The sequence below is a fragment of the Amblyomma americanum genome, chromosome 1 (genome assembly GCF_052857255.1).
Source record: "Amblyomma americanum isolate KBUSLIRL-KWMA chromosome 1, ASM5285725v1, whole genome shotgun sequence".
Lineage (NCBI taxonomy): Eukaryota > Metazoa > Arthropoda > Arachnida > Ixodida > Ixodidae > Amblyomma > Amblyomma americanum.
The window spans coordinates 223,040,279-223,051,700 of NC_135497.1; positions in this window are offsets into that span (position 1 = coordinate 223,040,279).

An 11,422-nucleotide genomic window follows, 5' to 3' on the forward strand; every position below is an offset into this window, starting at 1 on the left:
TTGTGTTGAGTGAATGTATTTTTCTGCCCTCCCTGCCTGAACTCAAATGAGGGTCTGCAGTATTGTGGAAATAAATAAATAAATAAAATAAAATATTTCACGGGTGTTGTCACCCATGAAACGCTGGCGAAAACAGCTGGAGTTGACGGCCATTCTCCGTGCCAGAATCCCAGGCACTTGCCCCAATTCACCAAACTTCCGGTGACCTCACTGAAACTCTTTACTGCTTCGATTGTCCTGCTTATACTATCTTGGTTAACGCAGAAAACAGCAACGTCATCTGCGTATGCTAAGAGCTTCACTTCTGATGCCTGTACACGAAAACCATGAATAGCCTCATTTCCTATAATGTTTAGGCAGAGGGTTTCTATATAAATACAAAACAGCAGGGGGCTGAGGGGACAGCCCTGGCGTACCGATCTCTGCACACTAATGGGTGCCCCCAAGGTCTTGTTTACTATTAACCTCGTAGTGCAGTCACGGTAAGCCATGGCCACACCCTATCTTATAACAGAACCAACGTTAATGTAATGTAGAATGCAAAGCAGCAATTCGTGCGCCACACAGTCAAACGCCTTCTCAAGGTCAATCTGAAGAACTGCGACCCGAGCATATATTGCGTCACAACACTCAAGCAGGCACCTAGCCTTGTGAATATTCTCAACAATGGAAAGCCCCTTGATCCCACACGTTTGGTCAGGCCCGACTATTTTATGCATTACGGTCTGTAGCCTGCCTGCAAGAACCTTCATGTAAATTTTGTAGTCTACATTTGTGAAGGCTATGGGCCTGTAAGATGTTACCTGTCTGAGTTTTTCTGTTTGGTCGGTTTTTGTTATGAGCACAGTATTGGATGATGAATACGATGCAGGCAGAGCATGCAACTCATACGCTTCATTAAATACCACTGAGAGGAGTGGCGCTAGTTCCTTCTTGAAAGCTTTATAAAAAGCCGCGCTCAGACCGCCAGGCCCGGCGACTTCCAGTGTTTAATTTACCAATAGCCCATTCCACTTCTTGTTCGCTAATTGGCAGCTCTAATCTTATTCTGTCTGCGTCATCAATACGTGGCATGGCCCCTAAAAATATCTCCTTAAATCTTCCCATGTCAACATGCCTCGAAGAGAAAAGCGCTTGATAGTAATAAAAAAAAAGCCTTTGCTATGCTGTCATCGTCAGATGCAGTGGCACCGCCCCATTGAATTTCCGCGACATGGTTTCGCCGAGCGTGCGCCCTTTCCATTCTTAACGCCCGTTTTGTGGGTGTTTCGCTCGCGGCGAATTGCTCAGCTCTCGCGCGCACAAGTGCGCCGCGATATCGCTCTTCCTCTATCGTTTCTAGCTTTTGTTTGGTTTTTCTGTCGTCTTCACTGAAAACCCCCGGTGCCTTGCATTCCTGAGCTAATAACTTGTCCAGTAAGGACTTCAAATGTGCCTCGCTTAACCTTTGTTGAAAACGTATGCAGCTGACCCTTTCTATTGCATACACGTTTATCTGCTGTTTGCAACTTTCCCATTCTTCTCCAGCTGCTCGATTGCCATTAACGGTTATTTTATTAATTTCCTGTGCTGCAAACCCGGTGAAAATTTCGTCTTTCAGAAGCTTATTGTTGAATTTCCAGAGGTCCCACTGGAAAGAGTTTTTACGTTTTACTGCGCCTATACTGCATTTCACCAAGCAGTGGTCCAAGAAAGTTGCAGGAACAACATCGTAGCTGTGACACTTTGGCGACAGGTCGACCGATACATATATTCTATCAAGGCGGGCATGGCTACTTCGTTGGAAGTGCGTGAACATCATGCCGCGCTTGTATACCACGCATTCAGTCACGTCCTCCAATGCAAACTTATCGATCAAGCGACGGAGAAGTTCTGTGCTTTCATCGCGGTGGGACCGCGTGCTGGTTTTGTCAGCCGCGCTCAAGACACAATTAAAATCTCCCAACAATATCAGGTGTTTTTCTGTGCTTAAGAAACCCTGAATGCTCTAAAAAAAAGCTACCCTATCCTCGCCCACGTTAGGTGCGTAAACGCAATTTAGTCGCCATTCAGAGCAGGCAAAAGCAAAATCCACTACTGCACAACGACCCGAAGGGCACGATGTGTACGCCTGCACCTCGAGGCTAGGCAGCTTTTTTATAAACACAATGCATCCGGCAGATGTGCCGATGGCATGGCTCACGACCGCATAGAATCTTGACGTAAAACGTTGCACAATGCTCTCGGTGTCTTGTTCCCCTTCCACTTTCGTTTCCTGAATAGCAAGCAGATCGATATTATGATCTGTTAACATGCGGTGCACTTGGCTCTGCTTCCTCTTAGCGGCAAAAACTGTGACATTGAGCGTTGCAAAAGTCAAGGAGGTTGCTAAAGCCATATTTGAAAACGTGTGAAGACGCCGAGAGCACCGTGCTCACCTTTCACGTCTAGCACGAAGCTAGACGCCGTTTCCACCACCGGAGCCGTCAGGAGCGGATGCCTGGTTTTGCTGCGGAGGCAGTGGAGGCGCCTTCTCGGCGACCCGCTTGCCTGCCGGAAGGTTGGGCGTTGGCCTGAGTGTTGATCGCCTGGACTGGGCTGTTTTTGCTGGCGGCTCCTCAACGCCGCCAGCTGCTGGCTTGTCCCCTTCGTTGTCGGTCAGGTCGTGAGGTCGCTTGGCTGGGGCGGCGACGGTCGTCACACGGGCGCCGCTCTGGTCCATCTGTTCCTCGCTGGTCGGTGGTTGGTCGACATTTTTAGCCGGATGACTGCTACCGTCGCTGGACGACCCTTCATTTGTCCCAGCAGGAACTACCGTCCCCGATTCCTTCCCACCGCCGCTGGCCGTGTTTCCGTCGCCGCTCGGGTGCCCCGAAGACTCCGTCGTCACCGCCGGTTTCGTCGTCACGTCGGTTCCCCTTTGCCGCCTCTTCTGTCTCGGCGACGTCCATAATGTGCTCCGTCGTGTCGACTCCCATTGCCAGCCCGGTTGCCACTGCGTATGTGCGGACGCAGTCGCTGTCGGCGTGGCCGCAACGCCTGCATTTCGAACACCGGGGCACTTTACACTCTCGCCGAACGTGGCCCGTGCCATGACAGCGCAAGCACTGCATCGGTCGCCCCGGCGCCACAACAAGGGCCAACTCCCCGGCGACACGTATCTGGTGAGGCAGATCGTCGACCTTCAAACAAGGTTTCAGTTTTAGGAGCACAGTTCGTGTTGTAGATCCCTTGTCGTGGACGCCTTGGACGCGCCACCGTTCCCGTGTAACTTCGGTTACCTTCCCGAACGCAGCAAAAGCCGTCCGGATGTCTTCGTCGGCCACGCCTTCCAGCATCCAGTGGAGCCGTAGCTGGACTTGTTGGTCTTCCGGATCGATGATAAGACATCGCCGTCCTTTCACTTTGAGTTCCTTGAAGGCGAGAAGCCTCTTGGCTCCTTCAGCGGTCTTGAAAGTCAAAGCCCAAACGTGGTTGATTTGGTACGCCCCCAAAGCCACCACGTCAGGGAGCGTGCCAGCCTGGGCCAGCGCATCACGAAAATCCTCGACCCGAAAGGGCCTAACACGAACATCACCGAGCAGAAAAAGTGTTTAAAACCACACGTCCGGTAGGCAGCTGTGCAAGATCACCTGATAATCCGTATCTTCGTTTCCCTCGATCCTGTTTCCGCGGCCAGCAAGGGCCGCTGTCGCCGCTCCGCCGGAGCTCATGATGCTGCGTCCGTCACGCTCGGTGGCCGGAAGTAGAATGTCCCCAACAACTACACTACGCAGCGCGCGGATTCTGACGCCACTAAAAAGGCACCTAGGTAAGGATAACGTTCGCAGCGATGCTAGCGGAAATTCCTCTTTTTTTGCCTCAATTTTGATACACAGGCCATAGAGCTTCTTACTATTAACTAGAGGGAAAGCTGGCAGCGCTGCATCTTTACCTCCATGGGCGCGCAAATCATCCTGGGGCGATGAGGTACTTGGTGCGGAACAGTAGGTTTTTTCAAGAACATAGAGCGGCGTTACTAAATTGTTCCATTCCGGCGATTTCAGTGCGCAGACAACTTCGGTATAGTGCCTAGAATATATATATATTCTAGGCACTATAACTTCGGCGTAAAAGTAGTGTGCAAAAGCCATGGTAGCAAAAACGCAACAGTACACGACGCTAACAAATGGTTTTTGTTTTCCGAAATGTTGTAGAAAAACCTTTTAAAATGTTGAAGCGACAACATTGTTTCAAAAACATATTTCGTTTTAAAAGTGCGCTTGTTAAGTCCCGAAATGTTGGCTTTTGTGGTCTGCAGTGCTTGGCCAATAGGAGAGCAAGCCATCGCTTATTTTGAGCAAACTTTGCATTTACATGCTTTTCCTCTCATTTGTTACGATTTATACACAGGATATTGAATGATTGAGCATTCTTGATTATCGAGCAACGTTTGTTTTTATTATTTTTGGCTAAAAGTTGTAGTTCTGCAGTCGGTAGCTCTCCGCCTCATGATGGTGGTCTCGAGGAAGCTCTATGCAAACTCCCATAGGCGGGGCGCCAGCTTTCCCTCTAGTTAATAGTAAGAAACTATGACACAGGCGGCATAGGCGTTTGACACACTATCTTTTAGTTCACTCTACTACTTCTAGTGGTTACGTGGGGGGAATGTGCTCGGCTTCTGCCACCCTTATTGCGGGGGCACTGCTTGGAGCGGGGACGGGGAGAGGGGATGTGGGGGGGGGGGTTCGCTTGCGTCGCGTGCAGCGGTGAGCGTCGCCGTCGGTCAGCCAGGGGCCGTCCTTGCTCAGGCCGTAGTGGCACCGCCTCTGGTGCCTTTGGGTGGTCCCAGTGCAGCGCACTAGGTGGGTTCGGGCTCTGGGAGCAGGAGTCGACGTGGGAGGCCGACTTGTGGAGGATCCGGCTTATAGTCGAGTGGCCAGACCAGTTGTTTGCAAAAATTCCAGCAGTAGCCGGAAGGCCTGGGTCTGGCAGCGCCCAGGGTGCAGCAGGTCCTGGTCCGAGTTGGCAGGTAGCCCTAGGCTGCGGTAGCCTGCAGACATGGCTCTCCTGGCTGCCTCTAGGTTCGGGCAGGTACAGAGGAGGTGGCCCAGTGTCTCGTCGGCCCCACAGAAGGGGCAGGCCGGAGACGGGGCTCTGCCATGGCGGTGCAGACGGGCCTGTGTCCAGGAGCAGCCCGTTCGAAGCCGTAGGAGGAGGGTCCGCTCCCTCCGTGGCAGGCAGTCAGGTACCCGCAGGAAGCGTACTCCCGAGGCCACGCGAGGATCGGGGTGGAGGGCCCGTACAGCCTGCCGGAGGGCAGGGCGGGCGAAGTCCAGCTGCGCGACTACTGAGGACACCGGAGAGGCATTGGTGTGGGCGGCCCCGGCCAGCTGGTTCGCAGCCTCGTTTCCAGTGATGCTGACATGTGAAGGCAGTCAATGGAGGGAGACCGGACGGCCAGCATCCTGGATGGCCATAAGGCGGGCCGTAAGGTTGGCCACCGTGTGCTGCCTGGGCTGGTTCTTGCGTAGCAGCTGGAGGGCCGCTCTAAGATGAGCGGTTAAGATGACTGCGGGCTGCAGCCCAGGCACCAGGAGGAGCAGGTCAACTGCCAGGTGGAGGTCAGCCAGTTCAGCCGCCATGGAGTTGGCCGGGAACCCCAGGTGGCATGACAGTGCTGCACCTAAGGCCGGTGCTGCGCAGGTCGCAGCGGCTTGGCCTGTTGCTGGGAAAACCGAGCCGTCGGTGTAGACCTGAAGATGTCCTTCCAGGGACTCCTGCAGCAGGGTGGCAACTGTCTGCTGCAGGGCAGCGACAGGTGTTCTACGCTTGCTGCAGTTCCGGATGCCCACCGAGATGGGGAGCGGCGGTCTTGTTGGTGGGGGCGGGATTGGTGCCTGGGGGACAGGGGGGCCGAAGAGCCTGCGGAATGTGCTCCACAGGAGCCCCATGCGGGAGTCCGGTGCTTGGCGGAGCCGGGACCGGAGGGCCCCTCCGTCTGGTATATGGTACAGACGGTCGACATGGCGGAGTCCCGTCTGGAGGAGCGGGAAGGAAAGCGGCCAGGTCCCTGCTTCCGCATGAGTGGCAGCGATGGGGGAGATGCGGGGGAGGCCTAGGCATTGCCGCAGGACGGAGCGGTGGCCAAGCTCCAGAGTCCGATGGCGGGCGGGTGGCAGGGTCACCAGCGGGAGGGCATATGTCACCAGGGATGTGGAAGCTGCTTGGTAGAGGCGGAGGGCCCAGGAAGGAGAGCAGCCCTTAACCCCGGCCTGGAGGCGCTGGACTGCCTGGCCGATTCGTCGTAGACGAGGCAGGGGGTCCTCACCGCAGGAAGTCAGGTGAGACGCCGGTCGATCAGCAGGCCGAGATACTTCGCCTGGTCCCACCAGGTGAGCCCATCCCCACCGAGCCGCAGGGTGGTAATATGCGCCCGGCGGCCTCTGGCGTGGTACAGCCGGACCTCCGTCTTTGCTGGTGACATTGTGAGGCCGATCGATGGACGACAGGTAGGCCTGTGCAGCATCCAGGGCCCTATGGAGAGATGTTCGCATGGAGCGTATCCTCCTGGGTGTGCCCCTCACCCAGAGGGCCACGTCGTCTGCATACACGGAGCACCTCACCCAGTGGGAGGACCTGGATTTGAGGGAGGCTGGCAGTCCTGCCATGGTCAGGTTGAATAGGAAGGGGCTCAGCACTGAGCCTTGTGGTACCCCAGCTGCGATTCGCCGTGGGGAGCTTAGTTGCCCGCCAACACGAACCAGGAAGGTGCGGCCCTGGAGGAAGGCTCTGACAAACGCCAGCAGAGGGCCAGTGACTCAAAGACACCTCACGGCTTCATGGATAACACTTTGTGGGAGGGTGTCAAAGGCAGCCTAGACATCCAGCAGGACCAGCATGACGGCATCCCCATCGTGCCGGGCATCCTCCAGGGTGGAGACCAGGTCGGCAATGGAGTCCGCAGTGCACCTGCCTCTTCTGAAGCCCGTTAGCTGCTCGGACAGGAAATTGGTGACCCGGGCAATCCAGGTGAGGCGGGACAGGGCGATTGCCTCCATGGTCTTGCAGGCTGCGGAGGTCAGGGAGACTGGCCTGTAGGAGGATGGCAGGCGGCTGGATTTCCGTGGCTTGAGGATGGGTACGACCACGGCCGTCAGCCAGTTCTCGGGGAGAGTGCCCGTGCCCCAGATGGTGATAAAGGACTCGGGGAGACGGGTCGTCTGTGGGGTGTCAAGGTTGCGAAGCATCTGGTGACCGATGCCGTCTGCCCCCGTAGCCGTCCGCTTTTGTGGGCGGTCCAGGACTGCCTGCAGCTCATGCGCCGTGATTGCGGCATAGCGCTAGGCCGTGACTTGGACCAGTACACCAGGGGGCTGCAGAGGTGGTGGGGGTGGGCAGGGCTGGAGGACCTGCAGGAGGGCTGGAGACCGGTCCGCCAGGAGGGGTGAACTGGTCAGCCATCAGCTCAGCCAGGTCCTCGACGCTGATGGCCCTTGAGATGTCAATGGCCAGAATGGGACGCCTGAGGATCACTGGATGGACCAGGGCCGTCAGGAGGCGCCAGGCTTTGCCTGAGTGGCTGGTTCTCTGTATGCTGGAGCACACCCCCGACCAGCTCTGGCGGCGCCGGCGTCTGGCATGTCGACGGCAGGCAGCGTCGATGCCCCGGTAGGCCGTCCAGTCAACAGGAAGGGAGGAGTTCAAGGCAATGCGCTCCTGGCGCCTGCGGTTTTCCCTGAGGTTCAGAAGGCGGAGGTCTGGGACAGGGGAACTGGCCGGGACCCTGACCAAAGTGGTAGCCTCGTGGGCGCAGGAAGCCACGTGGTCCAGGAAGCTCTGGCCTGGAGTGATCTCCTTGCTGCGGGCGCGGAACTCTAGCCAGGAGACCACCGCGTATTTCCTGTCCTCCTGGGGCCGCCTAGAGGTTGGAGTCAGAAACAGGGGGAAGTGGTCCGACCTCCAGGTGTCGGCTGGCTTCCGGTACTCGTACTGGATCCCTGGTGTTGTGAAGGCTAGGTCCAGGGTTGATGAGCGCCGGAGGGTGACGAAGGTGGGGGTGGGGCTTCAGGACACCGAGGCCTGCCCTGGGCATGACTTCCATCAGAATGAGGCCAGCGCGGTTGGTGGTGCGGCAGCCCCACTCCCTGCTGTGGGCATCGAAATCCGCACACACAGGTGCCCTAGGACCGATTCGAGAGAGCACTGGCGTCAGCATGGGTGTGTCTCAGCTCACCCCTGGAAGGATGTAAATGGATGCCGCAGTGGTGTCTGTGGCACCCATCCGCACGGTGACTGCGCAGGCCTCCAGGGGCCCCGAGACGACGTTAGCCAGGTCCACGACCACGTGCGGCAGGCCGGCCCGAACGTAGACAGCACTCCGCGGGCCCTGCTGCTGGTGACCAGGGTCAAGGCAGGGGGAGCTGGAGCAGCCTGGCGTGGTGCAGCGAGTGTCTTCCGCATAGCCGAGGTACCCAGGCAGGCGCAGAGAGGATGGCTCTAGGTTGGTCTCCTGGAGGGCCAGCACATCGAAGGGAAGGCAGCCATCTGCAATGAGGCTGGCCAGTTCCGCATGCCTGGCCCGCAGTGACCTCATGTTCCACTGCAGGATGGGAGGCAGTGAGGCAGCCTTGGTTCGCTTAGCCATGGCTGCCGAGGGGGGGGGGGGCTGCACGGCCAGAGCGGCCATGCAGAGTCTCATCGCCTCCGAGTTGGCGGGGAGTTGGGGGAGAAGTGTCTGCACCACCATACGAAAAGCTGCAGTCACGCCTGGAGCTGGGGTGGAGTGCTGGGTGGGGCTCGGCCAGACCGGACGACCTCCGTGTAGCTGTGTCCAGCGTTGCTGGAGGCTGGGGGGACATCGCCATGAAGCTGCTTGGCTTGGGGGGGGGCTCTCATCCCTCTCAGCACGGGCCGTTGGTTGTCTGGGTTGGCTGTCTGCCGGAGGGCTGCTGTCACGCGGCTCTGCTGCCGCCTGGCTGGGCAGTTGGGGTCGGTGGCTCTGTGTCCACCCCTGCAGTGGAGGCAGGTGGTAGTCGTGGCTGTGCATGCTCTGTGGTGGTGGGGCCCGCTGCAAGTCAAGCAGCGGGGAGGGCGAGAGCATGCTGCAGTCAGATGACTGTAGCCCTCGCACTGTCGGCACTGCAACGGTCGGGTTGTTAGAGGCCTCACCGCGAACCTCATCCCAGCAATGAAGACGTGGTCCGGAGGGGGGGCCGTGAATCGCACTGCCACGGCATGTGGCCCGCGCCTGATGCTTTTAACGGGAACCGCTGACTCAATGAAGTCCGCAATAGTGGAGGCAGTCACCTCCTTGCTGACTCCATGGACAGCTCCGATGTAGCCGTCCGCAGGGGGGCCTCAAACGCGTGGACCGAGGTGGACAGCAGGAAGGTGATGCCCAGAAGGTGATTTCGGGCCTCCTCCATCAGCACGTCAGCCGAGACCAGGTTTCGGCGCCTGCTCATCCGCACCTCACAGACCCTTGGCATTGCGTAGAGGCAGGAGCTCCAGTCCTCTTTAACTGAAGCTTGGAGCGTGGCTGGCGGGCGGGGCCGGAACAGGATAGTCGTCAGCCGTGTTGTGCGGGTGGCTGGGCGCCAGTTCTTCCGGCGGACAGGAATCCTACCCTCCTGGTCCTCCAGCGCAGAGGGGGGGGGGGAGGGGGGAGTGGTGTAGGAGGTGCGCTGATCTGGTGTCCTGGGAGGTTGGATGGATGACTCCAGGTCAGCATGGGGCTGATCCTCGTGGCCGGACAGCTGGGCACCGGAAGGAGGTTCCGAGGACTGGGCAGGACCTCCAGGCAGGATAGCAGCTTCCGGTGGGGAAGCCAGCTTGTCCTCAGGGCTCTCTGGTGGGAGTGGAGTTGCGCAAGCAACTCTGAGGAGCTCCTGTAAGGCCGAGGACACTCTTACTACGGTGGCCGTGCTAGCAGAAGCGTTTGCGGGTAGGTAGGCTGGAAACGCCGATTGGTCGGTGGGATGCGTGTCTGCGTGACGTTTTTTTCGCTTCGACCTCATTCTCAACCGGATGTGGGGTCGCCGCGCCTCTCTTGGCCTGTCCCTAGAGGGCCTAGTGAATCGCGAGGTCCAGCCGTCCGCCGCGCGTGCGTGGTCCGCGGGCATTCCGTTCGTGAGCCTAGCCGGTGGCGCGCGCGTTTCGGGAGCTGTCCAGCATGTATGGCTTTTTGCTTGGTGCGCTCGTCGGCGACAGCCAGCTGAAATTTCTGTACAGGTCTCGCTTCCACGACATTAAGATGACCCACATAAGGCGCTGACCAGCGAGAAATCGCCCGCCACATAAAGGTACGCATTTGATCTCAAATTTCGCTTCATGAAGTGCTGTACCGCTTAGCTACATGCCTTGCGCATTCCAGAACCTCGTTTTGCTGCTGCAGGAGCACGTGGCTAGTGTCGTGCTGGTGTTCAAGGTTTTGCCAGGCCATTACGACGAGCCACATAAGGCGCGATTTTAGGACCGCCGGCGTCGCCAGATGAACCGCTGTGGTGACAGCCACGCTGAAGCGCTTGTTGGGCGTGTACATTCTCAACCCCGAGGTAAGGGTTGAAAAACATTTTCGCAAGTTTTCTCGTGCAGAACTCACCAATGTGCGGCGCTTGTAACGTAACTTTTTTTGCAGCATCGTTTCCTGGATGCTTCTGGCAAGCAGATGCTGTCCTTATTTGCCGCGGACATCTAGATACCACGTGGAGAGAGACCGGGGCATCGACCAGATGTCAAAGATTATCGTCGCGCCCCTCGTCAAGATCTATGGACCAGGAATGGCGTCGGCTTCAAGGGCAAGACAAGGAGAGGTGTACATCGTGCACCGGTGTCGTCGGTGCGGAGCATAAGGGCACAAGACGGACCACTGCTGGGCCTACTGCTCACCGCGCCGCCACGCCGCTGCAGGTCGACGTTGAAGTGCTCCTGCAAACGGCCCTTTTTAGGGGCACCTCATTGTTTCCTGGCAGATCACGGACTTCCCATTTCGTGGCCGTGTTCCCTCTCTTTGTCAAAATCGGCGCCAGACATCAAAACTCGCGATAGGCCTTGTTGCAGGGTTAGCAGTGTGCAGTGCGTCTTTGTTCATTTGCAGTGGCAAGTCCAGGGTAAAAGTGGCCGCGATAATTCTGCCACTACAATGGGCCCTTTAGGATCGCTATCAGCTTCAACGGTGAGTCCAGAAGTTCCGACTCGCGCATTGTGGAAATTGCGCTGGCCTAGTTACCAATTTCCCTCAAGAGGAAAGTGTACAACAGTATAATCTTACCGGTACTCACCTACGGGGAGAAACGTGGAGGCTAACGAAAAGAGTTCAGCTTAAGTTAAGGACAACACAGCGAGCCATGGAAAGAAAAAATGATAGGTGTAACGTTAAGAGATCGGAAGCGGGCAGAGTGGGTGAGGGAACAAACACGGGTTAATGACATCCTAGTCGAAATCAAGAGAAAGAAATGGGCTT